Raw genomic sequence first — 27,466 nt, 5'->3', positions numbered from 1 at the left:
TTTCCTTCTTTCTACAATCTTCTCCATGCCTCTCTCTTCTGTCTTTTTGTATCTGACTCTAGTGCTCCCTTTAGTATTTCTTGCACAGCTGGTCTCTTGGTCACAAATTCTCTCAGTGACTTTTTGTCTGAAAATGTTTAATTTCTCCCTCATTTTTGAAGGACAATTTTGGTGGATATAGAAGTCTTGGTTGGCAGTTTTTCTCTTTTAGTAATTTAAATATATCATCCCACTGTCTTCTAGCTTCCATGGTTTCTGCTGAGAAATCTATGCCTAGTCTTATTGGGTTTCCCTTGTATGTGATGGATTGTTTTTCTCTTGCTGCTTTCAAGATCCTCTCTTTCTCTTTGACCTCTGACATTCTAACTAGTAAGTTTCTTGGAGAACGCCTATTTGGGTCTATTCTCTTTGGGGTGCGTTGCACTTCTTGGATCTGTAATTTTAGGTCTTTCATAAGAGTTGGAAAATTTTCAGTGATAATTTCTTCCATTAGTTTTTCTCCTCCTTTTCCCTTCTCTTCTCCTTCTGGGACACTCACAACACATATATTTGTGTGCTTCATATTATCATTCAATTCCCTGAGCCCCTGATCAAATTTTTCCATTCTTTTCCCTATAGTTTCTGTTTCTTTTTGGATTTCAGATGTTCCATCCTCCAGTTCACTAATTCTATCCTCTGTCTCTTTAAATCTACCATTGTGGGTTTCCATTGTTTTTTTCATCTCTTCTACTGTGTCTTTTAATCCCATAAATTCTGTGATTGTTTTTTCAGACTTTCCATTTCTTCTTTTTGTTGATCCCATACCTTCTTCATGTCCTCCCTCAATTTACTGATTTGGTTTTTGAAGAGGTTTTCCATTTCTGTTCATATATTCAGAATTAGTTGTCTCAGCTCCTGTATCCCATTTGAGCTATTGGTTTGTTCCTCTGACTGGGCCATATCTTCAAGTTTCCTGGTGTGATTCATTATTTTTTGCTGGCTACTGGGCATTTAATCAGATTTCCCTGAGTGTGGGACCCAGCAGATCCAAAGACTTTCCTGTGAAGTCTCTGGGCTCTGTTTTTCTTATCCTGCCCAGTATGTGGTGCTTGTCTGTCTGCAGGTCCCACCAGCAAAAGATGTTGTGGCTCCTTTAACTTTGGAAGACTCTCGCTGCTGGGTGTGTGGTGGAGACAGAGGAAAGGTTGTAGGTTGGTTTTAATGGCTTCAAATTGTGAAGTCCTGGGATCTGAGTTTCTTGAGAGAGGGAATCCATCTGAGTTGTGTTTCACCCCTCCCGTGGGGAAGATTCAGGTGGTAGAGAGCCCTGAAAGCAGCCTGTTTCTGCGTTCGGGGCAGTTGTAACCTATGTAATCCCAGCGCTGAGCCCAGAGGCAATGAAGCCTCTGTAGAAACAGCCGCAGAAGGCTCTGTTTCGCCCCCTTTCCTCCTTTTCAGTTAGCCCAATCAGCGATTTCCGCCTTGATCAGTTTCACTTGAGCTGAGGGCCTATTTCTAGTAGTCAGAAGTTGTTCATTAATGCCACTATTGGTGTTTGGTTGGGCTCAGTCTCTACTACTGTTGGAGACTCTTTCCTTTCCCTCCAGGAAGTCGCCTGTCGGGGAGGGGCGCCAGCTGCCGTGGCTTGGGGAACCACTGTTCGGATGCTCCCAGCCGGCCCGGGAAGCTGTGTGTGTGGAAGTGGCTGCGGTCACCGGCCACCGCGGCTTGGGGGACCACTTTTCCGAGGCTCCCAGCCCACCCGGGAAGCCGTGCATGGGGGAGGGGCGCCGGCCGCCGTGGCTTGGGGAACCTGATCCAGAGCTCTCAGCCGGCCCAGGAAGCCGCGTGTGTGAAAGGGGCTCCGGTCACCGGCCACCACGGGTTGGGGGATCACCGCTCCGAGGCTCCCAGCTGGCCCAGGAAGCCACGCGTGGGGAGGGGCGCCGGCCGCTGCGGCTTGGGGAACCCGATCCAGAGCTCCCAGCCGGCCCGGGAAGGAGAGAGGGAGCTCCAGCCCCCAGTCGCCGCGGCCTGGGGAAGCGCGTGCCTCTCGGGGACCTCACCGCAGCAGAGACTCTTAGCCGGTCCAGCCGGTCCAGAATGGGGTATGCTGTTTGTCTGGTCTCTGTCGTGGCTCCGTGAGCTGTTCTATACTGTTTCTAGTTCTTTAGTAGTTGTTCTGGAGGAGGAACTAAGACCCGCGCGCCTTACTAAGCCGCCATCTTCTCTGGAAGTCTCTCCCTTAATTTTGAAGGGCAATTTGGCTGGGTACAGAATCCTTGGCTGGAAATCTTTCTGTTTCAGGATCTTAAATATATCATACCACTGCCTTCTCACCTCCAGGGTGCTAGTTGAGTAGTCTGAACTCAGTTTTATTTGATTTCCCTTGTATGAGGTAGATTGTTTTTCTCTTGCCGCTTTCAGGATTTTCTGCTTCTCTTCAACATTTGACAGACTGATTAGTATGTGCCTTGGGGAAGGTCTATTTGCATTTATTCTGTTTGGAGTTCTTTGGGCTCCTTTGACTTGTATATTTATGTCTTTTATGAGTGTTGGGAAGTTTTCCCCCATTATATCCTCAACTACTCTTCCTAGCTCTTTACTCTTGTCTTCTTCTTCTAGGACACCTGTGATTCTTACATTTTTGCTCTTTGTTTTGTCTATCATTTCCCTGAGTACCCATTCACTTTTTTCCACCTTTTTTGTCATTTGTTGTTTTGAGTCTTCAAAGTCAATTATCCTGTCTTTTATATCACTTATTCTTTCTTCTGTCCCTTCAAATTTGGTGTTGTGTGCCTCTGGTATGTTTTTTATTTGGTCAACAGTCTTTAATCTCTGTGATTTCTGCTATTTTTCTATTTATTCTTTCAAATTCCTCTTTGTGCTCTTCTACTGTCTTCCTGAACTCCTTTATATCATTTTCTATCTCACTTATTTTATTAAGTAGAGTTGCATGAACATCATTGATTAGTTTTTCCAACATCTGGGTCTCGTCTGGTGTTTTAGTTTGGTCATTAGGCAGGGCTATATCTGTCTGCATTGTGATATGCTTAATGATCTTCTGCTGTTGTTGTTGCACGTAAATATCTTGATTGATTTACTTTGGGAGTTGATTTCTTGCAGTAGTCTAAGGCATTGTGTTTGTGGAATTGTTGTACATCAAGGAGGAAGGCACAGGGTGGAGCATTCACTATAGTGATTTGTTTCAGGGCAGGTTTGGGTGCAGGTTGGGGATGTCGCACTAATGTTCGTGAGCATGGGTACCCAGCGGCCAGGGAGGATGTAGCTGTGCAGGTGCACTGCTCTGGGGGGGGGGGGGGGTAACCCTAGTATGTGCTGGTCTAAGGCATTCTGGGGGAGCTGTAACCCTAGTATGTGCTGGTCTAAGGCACAGGGGCCCTTTGTGCACATGCATAGAGCTGTGTCAGCAGGTCAGCATTATGACTTCGTGGATTGGGGGCAGATGTGACCCAGCTGCACAGGCCGGCATTTTCTCAGAGCTGGGAAATGAGGTTGAAAGCTATGTGCACGCACAGTTCTAAGATTGCTGCCAAGTGCAGTTCCCAGAGCTGAATGATGTGATTGGGGCCTGTGCACATGCATGGGTCTGGGAGTGCCGTAAAGGAATGTGTGGAGCTCAGGAAGGGCGGGGTGAGGCTGTGTGACACTATGAGTGGGGGGCGAGGGTAGACTAGGTATGGAGGTTAGTGCTCGCAATGTTTATGTACTGGCAACAGCCTTCAGGGAACAGGGAGGGGGAGGTGGTGCTCGGGAGGTGTGCAGGAGAGGTGGGTTGTGCTGTACTTGGGGTGGGAGCACCTGGAGCATGGGGAATGGGAGCAGATGATGGGATTCAGGTGCACGGGGTGTGGGGTGAGTTGCCAGTCAGGGGGATGCACTGGTAAGGGTAGTGCACCCAAGGAATGCAGCCTGGCTTGCTTCCTAGTCCTGTGCTCCACTCCGTGCACTCCCACGGACTCTGCAGCTCTGCACCTCTGCACCAGGCTAATAGTCTTCTGCCTCTCAGTTCCTCAGCCTCCGCAACAGAGCTGCAGCATTTGTTGCAGAAAGCTCTCCCATGTCAACCGCACTCACAAATTGCCAACTCAGTCATCCTCCTCTCTCCTCTCCAAACTTTCCGTGGAGCAGGGCTAATCTTGAGCCACTCTAGTTGGCCATCTTCCTGGAAGTCTAACCCTTTAATTTTAAAAAGTACATTTTAAAGACAGATTTTGGGCCATTAGGTCATCTGCTCTCCTACTATGTGCATAGTAATAAACTATTTCTCTCTTTGAAACCTGGTGTCTCAAGAATTGGTTATTCAGCATGTCGAGCACAAGAATCCATGGCTTTGTCCAGTAGCAATTTGGTGACCATGAAGCAACAAATGCCCAAATCACTGGAGCCCCAGCAGAGCAAGTAAACCAGGTAAGCAAGCCTTTTGTGGCCACTATATTGAATTTAGTCTAGAGGCTTGGCAACTGGGGTTTCTCTATTCTGCTGGCACTCCAGAGACTTTTGGTGCCTTAAGAAAGTTTCAAAGAGAGAAACTGCTTCCAGTTCCATGTCCAGACATCTGACTAGGTAAGTGAGTCATCAGGGTAAAAAAGGATTGGGGAGTAAACAGACAGTTTGAGTATCCTTGACCTAGGCCAGGGTCATGCTTCTAGAATGATCCCCTTTGCTCTGACCTCTACACCTTCCGATTTTGGGTACCAAACAAAGTTTGAAGCCACATAATCTAGCAATAAATTGATATCTGACTGAGTGAGTGGGTCATTAGGGTAAACGTGAACTGGGGAGTAAATAGGTGGTTCAGGTCACCTTGACCTAGGCCAGGGTCACACGTCCAGAACAATCCTCTTTGCTCTGAACTCTATACCTTCTGATTTTGGGTACCATCTAATCCAACAGTTAACTGGTATTTAATGAAATTAAGTAGGCCCGTTTAAGTGTTGGCCAGTGTATTACCTAGATGTTGGTTAATGGTTATGTAGCACACAGGCTTTGCAGCAGGCAGACCTCTCCCGCCCCTTTCTTTTTCTTGTTCAGCTGCCACCTCTGTGGAAAATCCCCCAAACACCCTCTTCTGACCTCCAGGAATGGGTGAAACTGCAGGTAAATGTGATAAGACACAGTCCTGCAATACGGACCCCCTCTCCTAGCCTCCAGGAATGGGTATGAACTGCAGGCAAGCGAGATAAGACACATTCCTGCCATGGGGAACCCTCCCCTAACAGCTCATCTGCTTCTATAACCCATTTTCACTAACCAGCTGTTTATCCTTTAAACTAACCAATTGTTTATCCTTTAACATTGCTGGTCACCATATTAAGCTTACCTTATCTCTAGCATGTAATACAGCCTATAAAAGCTGAGGTTGCCTTTTGTTCAGGGTTCAGACTTTCAAGATGACTTGGCTGAGCCCCATGCACATGAGCTAATAAATTACTTGTTTCCCAAAACTATGGACCCTTGGTCTCAGCCTGTTCTAATTTTGTGAAACATTCCTGGAGGCCTCCCTGGAGTGTTCCTGGAGCCTCATCCCTGATTTTCACACTATATTTCTGGGGGCTCATCCAGGATTTAAGAGGCAGCAACATTCTCACCTTCCTTGCCCAGTGGCGACACTACCCAGTCCGGACATCCAATGGAACCCAGTGCCGGCACTGGGATCTTCCCTTCTTTTGGACTCCTGACGTCCCTGGCCATGGCACTCATCACTGCTGGAGCAGTGATGAATATGGGATGGTTTTGGGAACCAAGCATCAGGAACACCGCCCACCTGACTGGTAAGTACTCGAGTGCGTCAAGTTATCAGCCCACTCATAGACGGCTAGGGGCCTGAGTGGAATGGGGCTTGATCAACCCTCAAGGCTCTCTGAATACCGGTCTCCATCCAGAGGATCAGAGGGAACGGAAGTCTTCAGATTCGGTTTAGGGAAGGGCGGTGAGGCAGGAATGTCAATTGAGTGTGCATGACTGAATGAGTAAATGGAAGTCCTGGGCCATTGGAGCCGAGTACCAGGCAACGCGTGAGTTCAGATTCTGTAAGTCTGTGGCAATCCTCATATGGTTAAGAGTGGGCAACCCCAAAAAGGGGGCTGGCCAGGGGTTTATACCAGACCACCAAAGCCAAGAAGTGCCCAACGTCCCTGCTAGGGGTGCGGCTATGCCAAATGAAGCACTAGATTGTCTAAAATCCCTTTGTTGTAAACCCTAGCTGTTGGCTCCGCTGATATGGGGGACTCTAGTAAGACACCACTGCAGTGCATGATATCCAACTTTAAGAAGGCTTTTACTGACAACTGGGGAGTCAAGCTGAGCCCCAGTCAACTCAGGAAATTTTGTATGCTAGAATGGCCCACCTTTGGGGTAGGATTGGCTGCCTGAGGGAACTTTTAAATTAGAGAAAGTAAAGGCAGTTTATCATATAGTGTCAGGGACACCTAGACACCCAGATCAGTCTCCCTACATTGCCACCTGGCTGGAAGTCACAAAGAAGCTAGGGTGGATAAAGACTTGCCTTGACGGATAGTGCCAGGTGTTTCTCGCCAAAGTGGTAGAGAAGTCCTACAAGAAACCAGGCGGCAAGCCCAAGGTCCCAGTTTTATCCAGTGCACCAGAAGAAGAAGAAAACTCCCTGCCTTACTTTGCACCACCAACACCCACGGCCCTGCCAAGCTCCTGCACAGCGACTCCCGACCCCCCACCACCAGCAGCCCAGAGGTATTGCCTGAGGCTCCACTGAGCCCAGCAATCCCTGGACCCCCTGAGCCACAGCAACTGCGGCCCAGGCCGGGTGCAGCTGCTCCACCCACAGCCATGCCCTTAATGACTCTGAGAGAGACCAGAGGACCTCCCTTTATCGATGCCCAGGGAGACTTTCAGGAAGGGAAAAGAAACTTCATATATATTCCTTTCACTTCTACTGATCTGCTAAACTGTACGCCATTCTACACTGAGAGGCCCCAGGCAATAACTGACCTGTTCAGTCCATTGTCCAGACCCACCAGCCCACCTGGCTCTAATGCAACCAGCTACTTATAACTTTCCTCAGCACTGAGGAATGTCAATGCGTGGCAGCGAAAGTATGGAAGCACCTGGAGGAAAGTGCCCCCGATGGCACCTTAGACCAGCCCAATATGCCGCCCACAGTTTTCCAGGAAAGGACCCAGCGTGGGACCCAAATAGTGATGCGGAGCCGCAGTCCCTTCAATGGTTCCATGAGGCCCTACTCCAGGGCCTCCAGAAAGGCAGCCAAAAGGCCATCAACATGACCAAAGTCAAAGAAGTCTTGCAGAAGCCAGATGAGCCCCCAAGTGAATTTCTTGAGCGACTGATGGAGTCCTTCTGCCAATATACACAGTTTGATCCTGAGACCCCAAGAGCCAGATGCTAATAATGCCGTTTTTGTAGGACAGGCAGCCTCTGACATTCAGTGTAAGCTCCAGAAACTGGATGGGTTTGCAGGCATGAACATAAGTCAACTGAGAAAGGTGACCACAAAGGTATTTGTCAATCAGGACCAGGTAGAAGCTAAAGAAAGGAAGCAAGACTTCAGGGAGAAAGCTCAGATAATTGCTACTACCTTCAAGAAGTGGGACCAAGGGCCCTGATCAAGGACAATGTGGTGAGTCTGAGTGCCCCTAGGTCGGAATCAGTGTGCTTATTGCAAAGAAGAAAGCACTGGAAAAACGAGTGTCCCAATAAAACTGCCTCACTAGCAGGTAGAAGGAGGTGGGCACTAGCCCCAGACCTCGTCGGGGCCCTGACACCATTGCCATGGTTGCCAATGAACCCTCCAACTAGGACAGACTGGGTTCCATATTTTTAGGCCCCCCAGGAACCTATGGTCAAAGTGAAATTAGAGGACCAAACAATGAATTTCATGGTGGATACTGGTGCTGAACACTCTGAAGTGACTCAGCCCCTTGGGAATACTTGCCCATCTTCTTGCCAAATGATAGACATTGCATGTGCCATGGGTATAGTATGAGAGAGGCTATTCCTGAAAGCCAGAGAGTGCAGCATTGGGGGCCACTCTGTGTCACACCAGTTTCTATAGATGCATGAATGTCCACTGCCATTGTTGAGGTGCGACCTCCTCAGAAAGCTGCATGCCCAGATTACCTTTGGCCCTGGAGGAAAAGCCTTGCTAAAAATTAATGGCCCACAGAAAATCCTGTCTTTAACTACACCAACAAGAGAAGAGTGGTGACTACACGAGAAGTCTGAAACAGGAGGGAAAATTTCCCCTAACCTGCCATTTTCAGACATACCAAGTGTCTGGGCAGAGCATAACCCACCAGGCTTAGCTAAAAACTGCCCTCTGGTGGTAACTGCTCTGAAACCCATGACATGCCCCGTGGCAGTACGACAGTACCCAATCCCTCAAAAGGACCTCGAAGGGATTCAGAGCCATTTGGTATTGCTAGAATCCCACTGAATCATCCAGCCATGCAACTCTCCATGGAACACTCCCCTGCTGCCTGTGAAAAAGGCTCAAACCAGGGAATTCCATCCCGTCCAGGACCTGTGAGCAGTTAATGCAGCCACAGAAACCATCCATCCTATGGTTCCAAATCCATATGCCCTAATCAGTCTGGTCCCTGGAAAAGCCAAATGGTTCTCATGCTTAGATTTGAAGGATGCCTTCTTTTAAATATGAATAGCCCCAGTTAGCCAGGAAATATTTGCCTTTGAACGGGAAAGGCCCTCTGGGGGAATATACCTAGAACTGCCTGCCTCAAGGGTTTAAAAATTCTCCCACTATTTTTGGGCAAGCACTGGGGAAAGTCTTGAATCATTCCAAGACAAAAATTACAATTGTACTGTCCTACAATATGTAGATAACCTCCTGCTCACCACCAAGTATTTCAATGACTGTAAGCAAGGGACAGAGCGTCTCCTCCACCACCCAGATCAGGCGGGTTACCATGTGTCTCAAAAAAAGACCCAACTCTGCCAATAGCAGGTCAAATACCTAGGTTTTTACCTGCAACAGGGAACCCAAAGCCTGGGCCAGAGCATAAGCAGGTAGTTTGTGCAATCCCCACACCAATCTCCTGAAAGTAAATCAGATAATTTTTAGGAACACTGGGTTCTGCAGAGTCTAGATTATGAACTATGCACTCTTAGCCAAGCCCCTCTATGAAGCCACAAAGGGGGATAACCAGGACCCATTCCAATGGGGAACTAAGCAGGAGCATGCTTTCCAACATCTAAAAACATTGGTCATGCAAGTCCCAAGTTAAGGCCTCCCAGACTTAGAAAAACCTTTCACCCTGTTTGTTCATGAGTGGGAAAGAAAGGCCATTGGGGTTTTAACCCAAACCCTTAGATCACTGAAAAGGTCCATTGCCTATCTCTCCAGACAGCTAAACAATGTAGCACTGGGATGGCCCTCCTGCCTAAGAGCTGTCACAGCCACCGTCCTCCTGGTCCATGAAGCCAGGAAGCTCATATTTGGGCAAAAGCTAACTGTGCTAGTCCCCCTCTCAGTCACCAGCCTCAAGGAACAAAAAGGGCATCTCTGGCTATCAAATGAGAGGCTCACTGAGTACCAGCATACTTTATGTGAAACTCCAGACTTACATCTTGGGATCTATCAGACCCTCAACTCTGACCTTGCTGCCTATGGGGCCAGGAGCCCCAGAACACAACTGCGTGGTCTACTCCAGCTGACCTGACCTTAAAGACCAACCATTAAAACATCTTGACATAGAACTGTTCATCAATGGAAGCAGTATGATAAAAGATGGAGTGCGTTACACTGGATATGCCATCATTATTTTAGCAGACATTTTAGAGGCAGAAGCCTGGCCTTCAGGAACATCAGCTCAGAAAGTCGAGCTTATAGCGTTCAACGGGAATCTACAATTAGCAGCAGGACAGGAAGCTAATATTTATACTGACTCAAAGTATGCGTTCACAACCCTAAATGTACACGGGGCATTACACAGAGACTGGAGGCTAATGACAGCAGGGGGAAAGCATGCCAAACATGGGCCCGAAATTCTAGCTCTGCTGGAAGTGGTGTGGGCCCCCACCGTCATAGCAGTTATTCATTTTCGCAGTCATCAAAAAGGCAATTCCTTAATGGCAAGAAGTAACAGAAAAGCAGATTCAGCCTCCAAGCAGGCAGCGCTAGGGCACCTAACACTTTCCCCAAAAGACAAACTGCTTGTCGCCCCTCTCATCCCCAATCCATTACAGTGGTGGAAGAAAAACCAAACTACTCAAAGCTGGAAAGCAACTGGTTATGCAGGAAAGGAAAAGTGTGCCATGAGGGATGGTGGATATTGCACGATGGACACATTGTAATTCCTGAAAACTTAGCTTAGCCCTTAGTAAAGCATGCCCACCACCAAACTCACTTCAGGGAAAAGCCCTCACGGCCAGCCTGAGTGCTCACCTCTACATACCTAGGCTTCCCTCCTGGTTAAAACTAGCATGCAAAAGATGTACTACCTGTCAGGGGGGCCGCGGTGGCTCAGCGGGCAAGGTGCTTGCCTGCTATGCCGGAGGACCTCGGTTCGATTCCCGGCCCCAGCCCATGTAACAAAAACGGAAAAATGAAGTACAATAAAAAACAAGAAAATGTTTAAAAGATGTTTCCCTTTCTTCCTTCCTTCCTTCTCTCTGTCTTTCCTTTAAAAAAAAAAAGATGTACTACCTGTCAAAAAAACAATGCCAAGCAGCCCAGCACAAAACTACGGGTCTGAATAACCAGCTGGCAGGCCTCAGCCCATTCAAAAACCTACAGGTAGACTTCACAGAACTGCCGCAGGTCCAGGGATATTGATACCTCTTGGTATTTGTTTGTACCTGCTCAGGATTGGTAGAAGCATATCCCACCCATTCAGAAACTGAGGAAGTAGCACAAGCCCTCCTGAAGGGCATCATTGCTTGATATGGGATGCCACTTACCACTGGCTCTGACAACAGCCCTGCTTTTGCGGCCAAGGCCCTTCAAAAACTGCGAAAAGCCTTACAGATAACTTGGAAACTCCACACTGCTTACCGGCCACAAAGCAGTGGGAAAGTGGAGTGGATGAATCAAACTGTAAAGGGACAATTAACAAAGATCTGGCAAGAAGCGAAACTGACCTGGGTACAGGTGGTCTCCATAGCTTTATTTAGAATCAGGTCTGTCCTGATTTTAAAAAATGGGATTCTCTCCCTTTGAATTAATATATGGAAGGCCGCCGCCCTTACTAGGGTTCTACAGGGAAAACGCAGAGAAATTGTAAATCAAAATTTAAATCAACACCTAGCACAGCTGGGATGGGTCCTGAATGAGTTAAAAGGGAAAGTATTAGAAGCAGTGCCCAAACCCCTGAGCATCTACCCACTCATACATGAATTTGAGCCAAGGGATTTAGTGTGGATAAGACTGGAAAAAAAGGCTCTCTCCAGCCTCAATGGAGAAGCCTTCATTGTGTTGTCTTAGCTACCCCTACAGCTGTCAAAGTCGCAGAGATCATTCCATGGATCCATCACTCCTGGGTCAAGAAAACCACAGCAGATGACCTCTTGGAGTGTACCCCTGTTCCTGGACACCCGACCCATATTATTCTCCAGAAGCCATTGCGTCCCCCTCCCACACAACTGGAATCAGTTGACCTATGCACAGCCGAAGCTTGAGGAGATCGTCAAGCCCTGCTTCATTCACCCCCAGAAGCTGACTGATCTATGCATGGCCGAAGCTTGAGGAGCTGCAAACCAGCCTGAGTATCCACTCCCTCCCCTCATAAGTGCTCCTACACTTCGAGTGCACCCCCTAAACTCCCCTGTGTTTTCCTAGCCATGGTTCCTAGTAGTCCTCATATTGCTACATGAATTGCTGGCTCCTGCTCCCGATTAGGCTTCTTGCTCTACTATTTAGTATTGAGTTAGCAGCAGTAGCTCCCCAAGACTGGAATCTGATAGAAAAAGTCCTGATTGCCCTAACATACCTGTGTTGTGTAGGATTTATCTGTATCTTGTCCTGTGTGCCCTTCTAGGGTCCCTCAGTAGCAATAGCCTCCCACCCTGCAACAGCTGCTACAGAGGGACAAATAAATCAAGGTATTTCTCTGCCCGAACCTACATGCCAGCATCCTGTTACACCATTTCTGAAGCCAAACTTTGCATAGGCCCAGACAAAAACAAATATTGGACAGGTAAGGTTAAGTATGGGGGGAACAGCAGGACCTATGGGAGGGATGGGCAGCCTATTTGCTGGACTATTATGCACATATAGGCATGAGTGATGGGGGAGGAGTACAAAATTGAGCCTGGGACCAAAAGGTCGAAAAAAATTAAAGAGTGACTGTGTCACTAGTGCAAGGTCCTAAGTATATGCGAGCCAACCTGACAGGGCTTGACCATCTCAGCCAATCCATAAATCCTGCATACCAAATAACATGCGTGCTGAATGCAACCTATGCACTCCTCCATAATGCCAGTACACAACTTAATGCATGCTGGCTCTGCCTTCCCCTTGCAAGGAATGCTTTTATAGGTATCCTTTCTCAATCCTCCCAGAACCATACACAACTACTAGCTGAGGGCCAAACCATACTCATGGGCCTAGTTGCCCAGGATGTTCGGTCAGCAATCTTGGGGAATAATGAAACCTGTCTCCAGGGGCGCCCTTCATCAGAGAGCGTGTCATTGGGGACCATCCCTGCCCATCTGTGTAGCAGAAACTAGACCCTCCCAGTTGACAAAATACAGTATAGTCTTCCCGGGGTGTTCTATTTATGTGGAAGCTCTGCTTATAGGTGTCTAATAGCCAACCGGACAGGAAGTTTAATCCCAGTTTACTTAGCTCCAGAAGTATCCGTTTACACTGAAAGGGAATTTAAGCAAGCCCTAAGACCCAGGCAGCATGGAAAACATAAGGGACCAAAGAGGGCCGTGCTTGCTTCAGTTCTAATTGGAGCTGACATTGCCACAGGAACAGGAGCAAGAGTAGCAGGACTAGGCTCCTCCATAAGCTTCTAATACAACTGTCTCAAGAACTAAACAAAGGTTTAGAGTGGATGGCAGATTCCTTAGTCTCCCTCCAAGACCAATTAAACTCCCTAGCAGCAGTGGCCTTCCAAAACCAAAGAGCCTTAGACTTGCTCACCACAGAAAAGGGAGGAATGTGTATCTTAGGGGAGAAGTGCTGTTATTTTGTAAACCAGTCTGGCATAGTTGCTGCTAAGGTTCGGGAACTCAGAGAGTGGGTCCGAAACTGGGACAAAGAATTAGAAACCTGGTGGAACTGGGAACCAAAAACCTGGACACCAACTGGATCCTGCCACTAGGCAGTCCTCTATTTACACTATTAATTCTAATCACCTTAGGTCCGTGTATAATCAGAGCCCTCATCAAATGCATTGAAGATTCCACAACCTGTCAAGCCACAGCATGAATCCTTCTAATGAAAATGTACAAACCGCTAAACCTAGAGTGAGGCTATAACCCCTCCCTGTAAGTCGGGGTAAGCATCAAAGAGGGGAAATGTAGCAAACAGGCTTTGCAGCAGGCAGGCATCTCCCCCTGCCTTCTTTTTCTTGTTCAGCAGCCTCCTCTGTGGAAAATCTCCAAACACCCTCTCCTGACTTTCATGAACAGGTGAAACTGCAGGCAGGAGAGATAAGACACATTCCTGGGATGGGGACCCTTCCCCTAACAGCTAACCTGCTTCTGTAACCCAGTTTTGCACCTTAAACTAACCAACTGTTTTTCCTTGAACATCACCAGTCACCATATCAAGCTTACCTCATCTGTAACATGTAATACAGTCTATAAAAGCTAAGGTTGCCTTTTGTTCAGGGCTCAGACTTTCTACGTGACTTGGCTGAGCCCCATGCACACGAGCTAACAAATCACTTGCATCCCGAAACTACAGACTCTTGGTTTCAGCCTGTTCTAATTTCATGAAACATTCCCGGAGGCCTCTGGCCTCTTCCCTGGTTTTCGCGCTACAGTTAAATTGGTGTGATAAGTGTTTTATGTCTGTTTAATTGTTAATTGATGCATTCAGTGTGTGTTCTGTACAGGATCTGAGGCCCTGGCCTAAATTTTGTCTGTTGACTATACCCCTAAAAAACGAGTAACCCAAAATTAATTGGTATTTAATGAAGTTAAGTAAGCCTGTTTAAAAGCTAGCCAGTGTATTATCCGGATATAGTAAAAGTTGATGTTTAATAGTTAATTGGTGTGTTAAATGCTGTTCAATCTAGTTCAATCTAGTTCAATCTAGTTATTAATTGGTATGTTCCTGAGTTTTTATTGCTGAAATGTTCCTAACTAGTTACTGATTATGGAAATTCTTTTTAAAAGAGAACCTTTGGGCTGTATTGAAAATTGAAAAGATTTTGGATATGAATCTATAAAAAAGGTTTATTTCTGAAACATATCCTGGCCTCAATATGAATTAAAATGAAAATACTACCATTATAGTTAAAGATATTACAGTTAGAATTGTTCTGCCAAAAGGTAGAAATGAGATGAGATAATATATTCAATCCTTTATTTATCCCTCTCAAAAGCATTTCTGTGTTTCTGTTTTTTATGTAACTAATTTTCTACTTGTGCCTGTATCAGTATAGATTCTCATACCTCCAGATGACAATGGCAAATTAATAAGAAAATTCTTAAAGAGCTCTATTTGAACTGCTTAAAACAATTAGGTGCTTGATATAAATAAATAAATTGATATTACTGAAGTAAATGAGTAAAGAGAAAAAAAAGCCACTTTGAATGGCAAGATTCAAAACTTTAGTTTTATAATTACTGCAAACAAACTAGGACATTAAAAAAAAAAAAAAACTGTCCCTGGAATTTTCTTAAGGCAGCAGAAAACTGCCAAAGGGCTGCCTGTGGAAAAAGCAAAGACCTTTTCCAATGGTCCTGGTCACAGCTTTTGGTAAAATAGATCTAATAATTGAAAATAGTTAAGGAAGGGCATAGGAACTCTCAAAATCCCATGGCCCTCACCTAGAACTTTCAAATCCAAACTCAAAAAACCTGATATCTTTCTGTCTGTGCAATCAATCCCTGCCTTAAGGTCCAACCACCTAAAGTAGTTATGGGGGAGGGCACGGCACGGCACAGGAAGATATGGGAAGATGTGGTTTAGAATTCTTTTTTACTGGACCTGGAGATCAGAAATGGTAAGCATAAAAATGCTATAGAATAGGCTATATTATATTTACAGTGGTAACTAGTAATCAGATTATGATTTAAAATATAAGTAGCCTTAGGATAAGACTAACTGAATAAAATCTAATTATCAAATGTCAGTATGTAAAATGATAGATCTTTGAGAGATATGGAAAAGTTTTCCCTGAATTTAGACTTAGGACAAATTAAACAATTGCAACTTATTTTCCAGAATTTGATAGTCAATGTACTTTTAAAATTCTTTGTATTGTAAGATATTATTGAAACAAAGATAGTTTTCAACCTCGAATAAAAGGAATTTTATGATAAATTTTGAATTAAACAAATGTAATTTTATCCTGCTTGGGTATGTTCTCCCTAAATTTATACAAGCTTATTGACAAAGTAAGCTAGCCCTACTAGATAGGTTAAGTTACATGAACTGAGCAACATACCTGATACTTACCGAAAATAAGAATATGCTGATGCTTCAAATATACCCTATTTTAAGAAATTGGTTAAGTTTAGTAAGAAACTTAAATATAAGTGTATTTTTTATAATCTTGATTACCTGGATTTCAAAGAATCTGGCTTTTTGTTGCTTGGCCATTTGTTACCTCAGTAGGTGGAAGAATTTGAATTTGTAGTGGCTTTGCTAATGTCAGTCTGTTATGAATAAAAGAAGACATAAAAGTCTTAGCCTCAAAGAGTTTATATTCTAGTTAGATTATACATGTATTAAGGCATAATATAAGAGAGTGGTAACAAAGTAACAAAAATGCTAGAAGAATTTAAGCAAATACATAAAGAATAACCTAAGAAGTCCTCATAGAAGAGATGACATGTGTAAGACCTTTAAATAAGAAAGGAGCATCTGAACAAATAAAACTCTGAACTAGTTTTTAGAAACCATAACTTAATTTTGTAAACTAATACATTCTTGGCATTATTTATGAGTTGGGAATAATGTTGAGAAAAATTTGAGTTCTTTTCTGGATTCCATTAAATATAAGAAAGCTAATTATATTTCAAACTTGGGGTTTTTCTAACCTCTGAAGGTAGTACTAAATTGGACTTAGAGATTTTAGGTATATTATAAAGTAACCATTTGTGTATTCTGAGTACAAAGTATATAGGGTGTGTTCCAAACCCAAGCATAAATCTCTTCCTTCTTCCATTACTTTGTAATATCTCTGTCCCTTTCCCCCTTCATGAATACTGTTATTGGAAGGAAGTATGCAGGTTCAAAAGCTTTGTGTATCATATATTTAAAAAAAGAAAGAGAGCTTTTGTGTTAAGCTGAGTATTCATTCAAAACTAAAGTTTCCTTTTCTCCCTGTTCAAATAATGTGGACATCAGAATAATATCCTTGTTAATGTTTATGTTGGCATTGTCCTTTATTTCAGAAGACAAGTCTTCTCACTGTTAAGAGAAAAACTGTTACAAATAATTTGTTCACCTTGCATAAGTAAGGTGCTAAAATAGTTTAACCTATTGCATAGGAGGTGTTTGGGAAGTATTACAGTGGTTAAAAGGGATTTTCTATCCCGTTTGCTGGTTAAATTTGTATAGTAATATATTATATATTTACAGATTGTATAAAATTTCTAAAAATTTGACAATGTTCTCACTATCCATGTTATATGTTGTTATTCATAAAAGGCTACAGATCATAGAAACAGCCCAATTGTCAGTTGCACTGCTTTGCTCTAATATCTCTCTAAAAGTATATGTGGTCAACTATAGGTCATAGCTCCAGCTAGAACAAGGAAAAACTTTGAAAGAAAGGCAGGACAAGTGTGTGTATATATATATATGTTATATTTTATCTGTTAAATAACATAACTCCGGTAAATGTGCAAAAATGAAAAGAACAAAACTTCTGCTATGATTTATTAATATCAAACAACTGTCTAATATTTTCATTTCTGAAAGAAGCTTCATTGAAAAATACTTATAGGGCAGGCTGCAGTGGCTCAGCAGGCAGAGTTCTAGCCTGCCATGTGGAGACCCAGGTTTGATTCCCAGTGCCTGCCCATGTGGAAAAAAAAGAAAAAAATGCTTCTAAAAATTAAAGCTCAGATTGTAAGTGTTAACCGTTATCATTAAATTCTGAGATGCTTTACTCTTTGTATAGCCCAGTAGTTTCCTGGAACTTTAAGTGTCTGTGTGACACCTGAAACTCAGATTTGGTTCTCCAGCTCTCAAAGTTAGCATGGGTCCACACAGCAATGGTTAAAAAAAACTGAAAGAGATCAAACTCCAGTTACAGACGTGATGAAACTGATCTGGTTAAAACTAACGTAAGTCAGTATACAAGGTAAAGAATAATAGTGTCTGCATTTAAAGCTTTAACTTTGGTGTGAGATAAAAGAAAAATCTTTATTTTGTCCAAAATTTGCACTATCTAATTTAATCTGTCTAGGCAAACAACCTGGTTCAGCTTTACTTGATATAGAACCTGGAATAAGGGACACAATCTTAATGTTCTGTACAAGTTAATGTCATGCAATGATGCATTTCAGAGTATTTGGGGCAGAAAATGAAAACGTGTTTGCAAAGTCCCTTAAAAGACTGGGAAAGATAGAACTATTGAGCTTCCCCACCTGGGGAATTCCTGACATTGTTCTTAAGCAAGATGGGATCCCAATTTAATAAGCCAAGGCCTCAATTTTGAGGTTTGCCTTTATGAAACTTATTTCTGTAATAGTAAACTGAACCTACTTAGGATTAGTGCCTAAGAGACATCTCCAGCAAAATTCTCTGCTGTTGGTCAAATGTGGTCACTCTCTAAGGCAAACTCTGAGCTGCCCCCCAACATGGGACATAATTTCCAGGGGTGTAAGCCTGGCACTGGCAGCATGAAGCATAACTGACTCTGGCATCACAGGACAAAACTGGCCCTGGCAATGTGAGACATAAGTTGCAAGTGCCAGGCCCTGACATCATGGATGCACTGACCAAAAGGGTTAAAAGAAATAGAGTTTCAATGGCTAAGAGATTTCAAATGAAGTTGAAAGGTCATTCTGGAGGTTACTCTTATGCAAGTTTCAGCCAGATATTGCAAACTGTCACAATACGGCAAACCCCAACGAACAGTGTTCCTGGAAACCCTGAAAGATATCCTGTGCTCTATAAAATTTTACTTAAGTTTGTTTTTCAGAACTTGAAACTTCCAGATTGTTCCAATGCCAGAGGAGCTCTGAAACCCAGAGATACTGGACTCTCCAAGAATAGCAACTGATTTCATTGTTCATTCATTTGCCTCTTAATAACAATGCCCCTTTCAGCCCTGAAGAAGTTAGAAGAGTCACTGCCCAGATATCCCTCGAGATTGAAAAATAAGTATCAAACAAGAGGGAGGAATTGCAACTGAGAAACCAGAATTTAAGGAACGATTTTGATTAGGAATCATTATATAAATATATTTTTTTGCTTTCTGGCATATCAGAGTAGACAGGGAAATACTGAATTGTAATCCAGCTTCCTTGATCTCTGAAAATGGTTTATAGCCTTTATCTTCTGCTCTTGCGATAAAAACCTTGTAACTAACCTTTATCTGTACCTAGGTATTCAGTTTTTCAACTTTAGAGTCTTGTAAATCACTAAAGATAGCCCTTAAAGGCTGTTAATCAAGGGTCTTGGGCCCGACCAGAACTAAACCACCCAAGCCCCAAATTATCTTGATAACTAAGACTGGATTTAACTTAAGCGGGCCCACCTGACATGCACAGTAGCTTAGACTTTAATCTACAAATCACCTATACCTCATTCTGCCATTTTTTTTCATATACTCAGTGACTAAGCATGGAATCAATCCGCACAGGCTCAATAATTAGATCACCTGTAATTACATCATCTAGGACCACTGTACTCATTATCCTAAACACTGCCCACCTAATAAAACTACCCAAATTACTGCAGTTCGGGGATTCAGATTTTGGGCCATTAGGCCATCTGCTCTCCTATACGTGCATAGTAGTAAACTCTTTCTCTCTTTGAAAAAAAAAAAGTACATTTTAATCCTAGAAACAACCACAAACCAACCTTTACAACCTCTTTCACTTTGACCTTGGTTTAAATTCTTTTGAACTGCAAGTGAATTTGTCTTTTATCTAATCTATTTTTAAAATGCTTTTAAATTTATTTTTTAACCTAAAAAACCTTATTAGAGATAAAAAAAGATTCCCATGTACCATCCCAGCACCAACACTTACATTACTGTGAAAAATTTCTTATAATTGATAACACTTTTTTGTAATTCTACTATCTTTAACAATAATTATATTTGTTACAATTGATGAAAGATTATTAAAATAGTACTACTAACTATTGTCCATGGTTTATATAGGGGTATTTTCCCCATATTCCCAACCTATCTACACATTTTTATTTTATTACTCATCTGCCCATGCACTGGATAAAGGGGGTGTCAATCACAAGGTTTTTACCATTACATGGTCACAAGATAAAAGCTACATAGTCATACAATCATTATCAAAGATCAAGACTACTGGATTACAGTTCAACAATTTCAAGTATTTTCTTCTGGCTTTTCTAATACACTGGAAACTTTTTTAAAAAGAAATATCTATCCAATGAGACAGTAGTCATAATCTAAATTTCATTTGAAATGTCCATGGAACAATAAAATGCTTAGATTATATATCTAAGCATATCAAGCTATGACCATTCTTATCAAAGGATTTTATTTAGCTTTCCAATAGTTAACATCTCAGACAATACAATTCTTATCTTGGTGCACTTATCCTTCTTGTGCTATTTAATCTTCTCCCCACCACCACCCACACCCCTCTCCACATTAACACAGATACCCAGATGTTAATGCTCACAGAGTAGAGGAATAAGAGGAAAAAAAGAGAGACATTTAGAAAGAAACAGCAATGGATAGATAGCGGGGATGTGGAGGGAATGCTAGAACCATACAAGGACATAAGAGAAGTCAGATACAGCAGTAGGGATAAGGAAAAAATAATCTGTGCTTGCCTGAATTGGAAGTATTAAGTGAGAAATCACATAGTTTTAGGCCTCACAACAAATATTCAACACAATATAAAAGAGTGATTTTATTATTTAACAACACATAGAGCCTTCCTGAATAGCAAAATGAAAAGTTCAGCAAATTCAACAAAATGATAAGAAAGTCAGATAAAATTGTCAAATATAACTCTTGTTCAAAGGAACCAAGTTGAGGGTCCAGAAATAAATATTTATGTTCAAATTGATTTTCAACAAAGGTGCTAACAAAATTCAATGACATTTCAACAAATGATGCTTGGACAACTGGATATCTATATGTGAAAAAATAAACTTAGGTTCTTTCCTCACACCATACATAAAAATGAGCACAATATGGATAATAGTCCTAAATATAAGAGCTAAGCCTCTAAAACTTCTTAACCTTAGGCAAAAAAAGCTTAAATATGAAAATTATAGAAATAGCCATAAAAGACATAAATTATACTTCATAAAAATTCTTGGCGGGCCGCGGTGGCTCAGCGGGCAAAGTGCTTGCCTGCTATGCCGGAGGACCTCGGTTCGATTCCCGGCCCCAGCCCATGTAACAAAAACGGAGAAACAGAATACAATAAAAAAAAAAAAAAACAAGAAAATGTTTGGGCGGGCCGCGGTGGCTCAGCGGGCAAAGTGCTTGCCTGCTATGCCGGAGGACCTCGGTTCGATTCCCGGCCCCAGCCCATGTAACAAAAACGGAGAAACAGAATACAATAAAACAAGAAAATGTTTAAAGATGTTTCCCTTTCTTCCTTCCTTCCTTCCTTCTATCCTTCCTTCCTTCTCTCTGTCTTTCCTTTAAAAAAAAAAAAAAAAAAAAAAAAAAAAATTCTTAAATTTTGTTCTTAAAAATACATTAAGAAAATGAAATGACAAGGGAAAAATATCTGCAAATATTTGATAAAAGATAAAGGATCACGCATCTTATAGGTAATTTAATAAAAAAATAATTCATCCATTTAAAAATGAGCAAAAAATTTGAATAGGCATTTCACAAAAGAACATATACAAATGGTGAATAAACACATGAAAAGGAGTTCAACATCATTAATTATTAAGGAAATGCAAATTCAAACAACAGTAAGATGTGAACTTGCCCCCTAGAATGATTACACTAAAAAAGAAGGACAATAACTGGTGTAGGGATGTGAAAAAAATGGAACACTCATACTTTGCTGGTGGGAATGTAAAATGATACAATCACTTCGAAAAAGTGTTGACAAGTTCTTCAAAATGTCAAACACAGAGTTACCATATAACCCACCAAAACCACATCTATTACCAATTATGTCTTCCCCATATCCCATCCCACCTCCTACCATGTTCACCCATCAATGCTCCTCCACAAAAATGTCTGTTGACAGTTAGCTAAAAGAGGTATTCACAACCATATAGTAAAAAAAATATTTTAAGAGGCTTATCCAAGAAAGCTTTTCCAGGGAAAAATTCCAGAGCAACAGTGAGAAAAAAGTATAATTTTTTTTGATGGTGTGCAGGAGGAAAGAATCTTATAATTGGGGCAAAATTTTTTGTAGTGTGTTTTTTTGTTTTGTTTTGTTTTGTTTTTAGCAATAATCAGGTAATCCCTACTACTTTTTGTTTTGATAAACCATTTTGACAGGCTAGCCCAAATCCTGTGCCAACAATGAGAAATTTCAAGATCTTAGGATCCTTTAGTGCTCTTTTCAAGGAAAGCTGTCATACCATTTTTCTAACCTTTTGTAGAGTACTGAGATTTTGTTTCATAAATGTAAAATAGTGGGAAAACATTTTGCTTTTTAAATTAAAAGAAATTGAGTTCAATTCCTGGTGCCTGCCCATGCAAAAAATAAAAATAAATTAATTAATTAAAGAAATTTAATCAAGGAAAGAAAATTTAGCTCTTTTCCTCATCCTAAAACAGGCTAATTTTGAGCCACAAGACACCATGAGCCATAATTTCCTAGGCTGCTAAGACAAATACCACACAATGAGTTGGTTTAAACAACAATAATTTATTGGCTTAATGTTTTGAGGCTAGGTGAAATGCAAATCAGGCGCCAAGATAACACTTTCTCCCAAAGACTGTGGTGATTTGGTGCTGGCTGCTGGCAATCCTCGGGGTCCTTGGCTTTTCCGCAACATGGAGATGCACATAGCAATGTCCTCTCCTTTCTCTTCCTAGTACTGGGTTTCACTGACTTCTAGCTTTTTTCTGATGTAGATTATTTTGTTACAAAAATTCTCTGTAGGTGGGTTATTACCACATAAAAGTGACATTTTGTTGGCTGAAAAGTTGTGCCACTTACTCCTTTTCAAAGGACTTCAGCAGACTGTTTGTCCTTTGAAAACTGAGATTAAAAAGAAATTCCCCAAATGCCCAAACTTCCCAACTTAATTAAAAATGAAAATGTCTGAAATGCAGCCTGGAGTATTTTTACCATTCACCTAATCAGGAAAGTTGAAATTGTTCAAAGAAGAAAAAGTGCCTATAAATTTCCTACTGTTGCCTCCAAAAATTGTGAATATAAAAATGTTGTGCAATGCAGCTGAGGAAAAAAAAAGGGTTTACAGATTTACACTAATTTAAGTTCTAGCTGCATTTAGATAAAAAACTAGGGGAATATGAGGAACATGCTTAGGGGTCTTCTTGAGGCTTCTGATAATTTCTAAAACTGAAATAGCTGTAAGAGATAGGCACTAATTTTCTGTTATTTTATCACAAATTTGTTGCAGAATTTTAATAGTCCAACTTCTTCATTGGAAGACGAAAATTTAAAATCAGGGATATTGTCTTTAAAATATCACACAGCCAGTTAATAGCAGTGCTGAGAAAAATCTGAATCTCTCAGCTCTAGTTCAGGACTTTTCCCATTATACCAACCTAAGTTCTATACTCTTACAAGGGAGGGTGAGAATCCAAGTTAAAGATTTTATATATCTGTCATTTATATTTTAAAAATGTGTCAAAGGTATCATGTTGAATGAAATAAGACACAACAGGGCAAATATGGTATAATTTTACTGATAGGAAATAATTAGAAAAGGTAAATTCATAGAATCAGAATTAGAATACATGCTACCAGAGACCAGGGTAGGGATAAGGAATTAGGAGATACAGATTAGTTCACATTGAGCTTCTGTTTGGCATGATGGAAAAGATTTGGTAATATATGGTATTGATGGCAGCACAATATTATTAATGTAATTAATACCAATGAACTTTATGCTGAAAATGGTTAAAAGGGAAATAAGTTGTATGCGTGTTACCAGAATGAAAATTTTTTAAAGACCATAGATCTGTACAACACAAAAGTGAACCCTAACATAAACTATAGTCTATAGTTAATAATAATATAATATTGTTATATATAACATATAACAATAATAGGAAATACTCTGGAGAGGGTATTTAGGAACTCTATGCTTTCTGCATGATTTTTTCTGTAAACCTACAACTGCTCTAATGACAAAAGTAGGAGTAAATACTGTGTCAAAGGATTTAGGGGAAATTTCTGCTTTACATATAATCTCTCTCTTTGCTTCTTGAGCTTTTGAAGGCTCTTCAGAGCAAGTCTTTGGTACTGCCAAAAGAAGATAATGTTTTAAGCCTGTGGTCGAGGCTTAAAGATAATGTGGTCGAAGATAATGTTTTAAGTCATTACGGAATGACTCCGTAATCTTATCTCTCAATAGGTATTCCATTAGATTTTTTGTTTTACAATGCAAGCAGGAAGGGTGGGAAGCACAATCTTGAAGACAGTAATTTTCTTTTCCAACCTAGTTTTAAAAGATGGAAAATGAATAGTTTGCCAGAAAAAAGGATAAAATTTATTTCAAAAATCCACCTGAGTGAACTATGGATATTTATTTATGTGTCACTAGCACATAGCACATGGCTAGTGTTCAAGAATTAAATTCAGGAAACATGCATTAGAAAATAAAGAAAACAAAACCTATGTGCAAAAGGGACTGCTACAGAACTCTTAACCATCCAAATAATAACCCAGGTGTAATGTGGATTTATTACTGCAAATCACATGCAAATGTAACTAACTTCATGACTGAGGGACAGGCTTGAAAGAAGGTGAGCACATCAAGATCTGACTGTATTAGTCAAGTAGTTATCAAACTTGAGTATGTATAAGGATTATCTGAGACATTTGTTTAAAAGTCAGACACTTGAGTTTCACCTTCAGAGATTCTGATTATGCGGGTCTATGCGTCAGCATTTTAATAAGTATCCTGGCTATTTCTGATGTAGACTGTCTATAGATCATGCTTTGAGAAACATTGTGCTATACTAAATAAAACTGCAAGAAATATATTTTTTAAATCATGTGTATCAAGTGCTAAAAAAAACTGTTAGGAGTTGTGAAGAAAGACTGCTTTTTCTGTTGGTATCTATAAAGAGATATATACCATACTGAGGACAGAGAACAATGCAGCCTGGACTTATCAGCAGAGAATAATGAGGTGAGTGTTGAATTGATTGTGAGGGGGGTTATGTAAAATTGTAAGGGTGACTGATGCACCACACGGAGGAGGGTGACTGTCAGCACTTGCTGCTGAGAAATTACAATTCAGAGTGATTCTTAAAGATAAGCAGAAATGTAATAAAACAGATCATTCTTCTTTTAAAGATGGATTTACTCCATTTGCTAGTGGGCCCAGAGAATGCAGAAGTTAAGAGGCCTTGGTTCAAGGCTTGGGCCTCTCAATTGCCTGTTAAGTTTTCTATTCTTTAAATAAGTATTGGCAGTCTTATGCACAGTGTTGTATGAAAGAAAAATGAAACTATAAAATACTTCATAAGTAGAAGGTATTCTTAGCATTAAAGAATACTGACTAGCTTTCTGGGGTATTGAGAAAAGTTGCTGGTACTTTCCCTCTCCTTCAGTGGCAAGGAACAATTTGGGAACAGGAATGGCAGTGCTTTTCTATAAATAGTAAATTGAGGGCTGTGAATAATAGGTACCAGAAATGGACTAGGAAAAAAAAGTCTTCTACCTAAGTGAACACAATTCTGTTTCGTGATACCTAGAGTTCACTGGTTCTGCCAAGATTTCCTGTATATTTGGCTCCACAATAAAAATATATTCAAGGGGAAAAGAGTAGGTAATGGAGTTTGTACTTCCTATCTGTGCACAAATTCTCTGTTATATAATGCAGAGCCACTCAAAATCACAGAGGCAATCTAGCATCATGCTTAAAAGAGGGGACTCCATACTACCTAGCTGTAAAACAATAATATTAGTACACTGAATGATGCTGAATGTGAGAATGATAGAGGGAGGAAGGCTGGGGGCACATATGAAATCAGAAGGAAAGATAGACAATAAAGATTAAGATGGCATAATCTAGGAATGCTTAGAGTGCACAGTAATAGTGATTAAATGTACAAATTAAAAAATGTTTTTGCATAAGGAAGAACAAAGGAATGTCAATATTGCAGTGTGTTGAAAACAGATGGTAATTCATATTTTAAGACTTTAATTTATGTGTGAGATAAAAGTAAAAAATGTATATTTGGAACAAAATTTATATTTTGACTAACGCACTCCCTAATATAACTTATGTGGACAGTTTAATTGAACACCATAAGTACATGGAACCTTGAATAGGGCATGAGATTTTGTAGGTTTGTCCAGAGTGATGCCCTGATAATCCCAGAGTGATTTGAATAGTAAATAAAAAATATTTGTGAAGTCCCTTGAGGGAATGGAGAGAAAGGGAGGAAATTCAGCTTCCCTACTTGGAGAATTCCTGATATTCTCACAAGCAGTGGGGACAACCAAATCAATAGGCTGAGCCTCAATCTTGGGATTTGTACATACAAAACTTATCCCACAAAGGATGGGCTAAGCCTACTTAAAATTAGGCCTAAGAGTCACCCCCAGAGAACTTCTTTAGTTGCTCAGATGTGGCCTCTCTCTCTCAGCCAACACGACAAGCAAACTCATTGCACCACCACCACCACCACCCCCACAATGTGGGACATGACTCCCAGGGGTGTAAACCTCCCTGGCAACATGGGACAGAAATCCTAGAATGAGCTGGGACTCAGCATCAAGGGATTGAGAAAACCATCTCGACCTAAAGGGGAAAGAGAGAAATGAAACAAAATAAAGTACCAATGGCTTAAAGATTCCAAACAGAGTCGAGAGGTTATCCTGGAGGTTATTCTTATGCATTATACAGATATCACCTTTTTAGTTAAGGTATAGTGGAGAGGCTAGAGGGAAGTGCCTGAAAATGTAGAGCTGTGTTCCAGTAGACATGTTTCTTGAAGATGATTATATAACGATATAGCTTTCACAATGTGACTGTGATTATGAAAACCCTGTGTCTGATGCTCCTTTTATCTACACTGTGGACAGACGAGTAAAACATATGGATTAAAAATAAATAAATAATAGGGGGAGCAAATGTTAAAATAAATTTAGTAGATTGAAATGCTAGTGATCTATAAAAGGGAGTGGTGGGGATATAGAAAAAAAATAGGGAAAAGAAAGGTTAAAATAAATTGGGTAGATGGAAATACAAGCAATCAATGAGAGGGAGGAGTAAGGGGTATGGTATGTATGAGTTTTTTTTATTTTTTGGCCAAATAATTTTTGGACTGACCAATTTTTGGAGTCCTGACCAATTATTTGGCCAAATAATTTCTTGGCCAAAAGGGGGAAGAGAGAAATGAGACAAAATAAAGTTTCAGTGGCTGAGAGATTTCAAACAAAGTTGAGAGGTTATCCTGGAGGTTATTCTTGCTCATTATATAAATATCTTTTTTTTTTAGTTTATGATGTATTGGAATGGCTGGAGGGAAATAACAGAAAACTGCTGGGTTGTTTCTAGTAGCCTTGATTGTTGGAGACGATTATATAACTATATACCTTTTAAAATGTGATTGTATGATTGTGAAAACCTTGTGTCTGATGCTCCTTTTATCCATGGAATGGAAAGATGAGTAAAAATATGTGGAAAAATAAATAAATAATAGGGGGTTAAGGGGTAAAATAAATTGGGTAAACTGAAATACTAGTGGTCAATGAGAGAGAGGGTTCAGGGGTATGGAATATATGGTTTTTTTCTTTTTGCGGAGTGATGCGAATGCTCTAAAAATGATCATGGTGATAAATACACAACTAAGTGATGATACTGTGGTCCATTGATTTTACACCATGTATGAACTGTATATGTGAAGATTTCTTAATAAAAATATCTTTTAAAAAAAGGAGTTGCCTCTCTGATGAATGTTATTAAAGAGCTCTTCCTAAGAAGTATAAAAAGAAACCTAGGTCTAGAGCAATCCTGACTCAAAGCAGG

At 41.2% G+C, this 27,466-nt stretch overlaps 1 protein-coding gene and 1 long non-coding RNA gene across 6 annotated transcripts in view; one reads left to right on the top strand and one right to left on the bottom strand.

Moving 5' to 3' along the window:
• The window catches only part of LOC143684764 (uncharacterized), a 146,221-nt gene that overhangs the window by 48,118 nt on the left and 70,637 nt on the right, over positions 1-27,466 (bottom strand). For both annotated transcript variants that reach the window (XR_013176152.1, XR_013176151.1), the window contains one exon: positions 15,698-15,792. This is a non-coding gene — a long non-coding RNA (uncharacterized LOC143684764). The remainder of the gene's footprint in view (positions 1-15,697; positions 15,793-27,466) is intronic.
• Positions 24,254-27,466, top strand: part of RHAG (Rh associated glycoprotein) — a 78,248-nt gene continuing 75,035 nt past the window's right edge. For all 4 annotated transcript variants that reach the window (XM_077162040.1, XM_077162036.1, XM_077162038.1 and 1 more), the window contains exon 1: positions 24,254-24,616. The gene's annotated coding sequence lies outside the window, so the exon portion shown is untranslated. The remainder of the gene's footprint in view (positions 24,617-27,466) is intronic.

This window comes from Tamandua tetradactyla, chromosome 5, assembly GCF_023851605.1.
Source record: "Tamandua tetradactyla isolate mTamTet1 chromosome 5, mTamTet1.pri, whole genome shotgun sequence".
Classification (NCBI taxonomy): Eukaryota; Metazoa; Chordata; class Mammalia; order Pilosa; family Myrmecophagidae; genus Tamandua; species Tamandua tetradactyla.
This window is presented reverse-complemented; position numbering and strand designations above follow the sequence as displayed.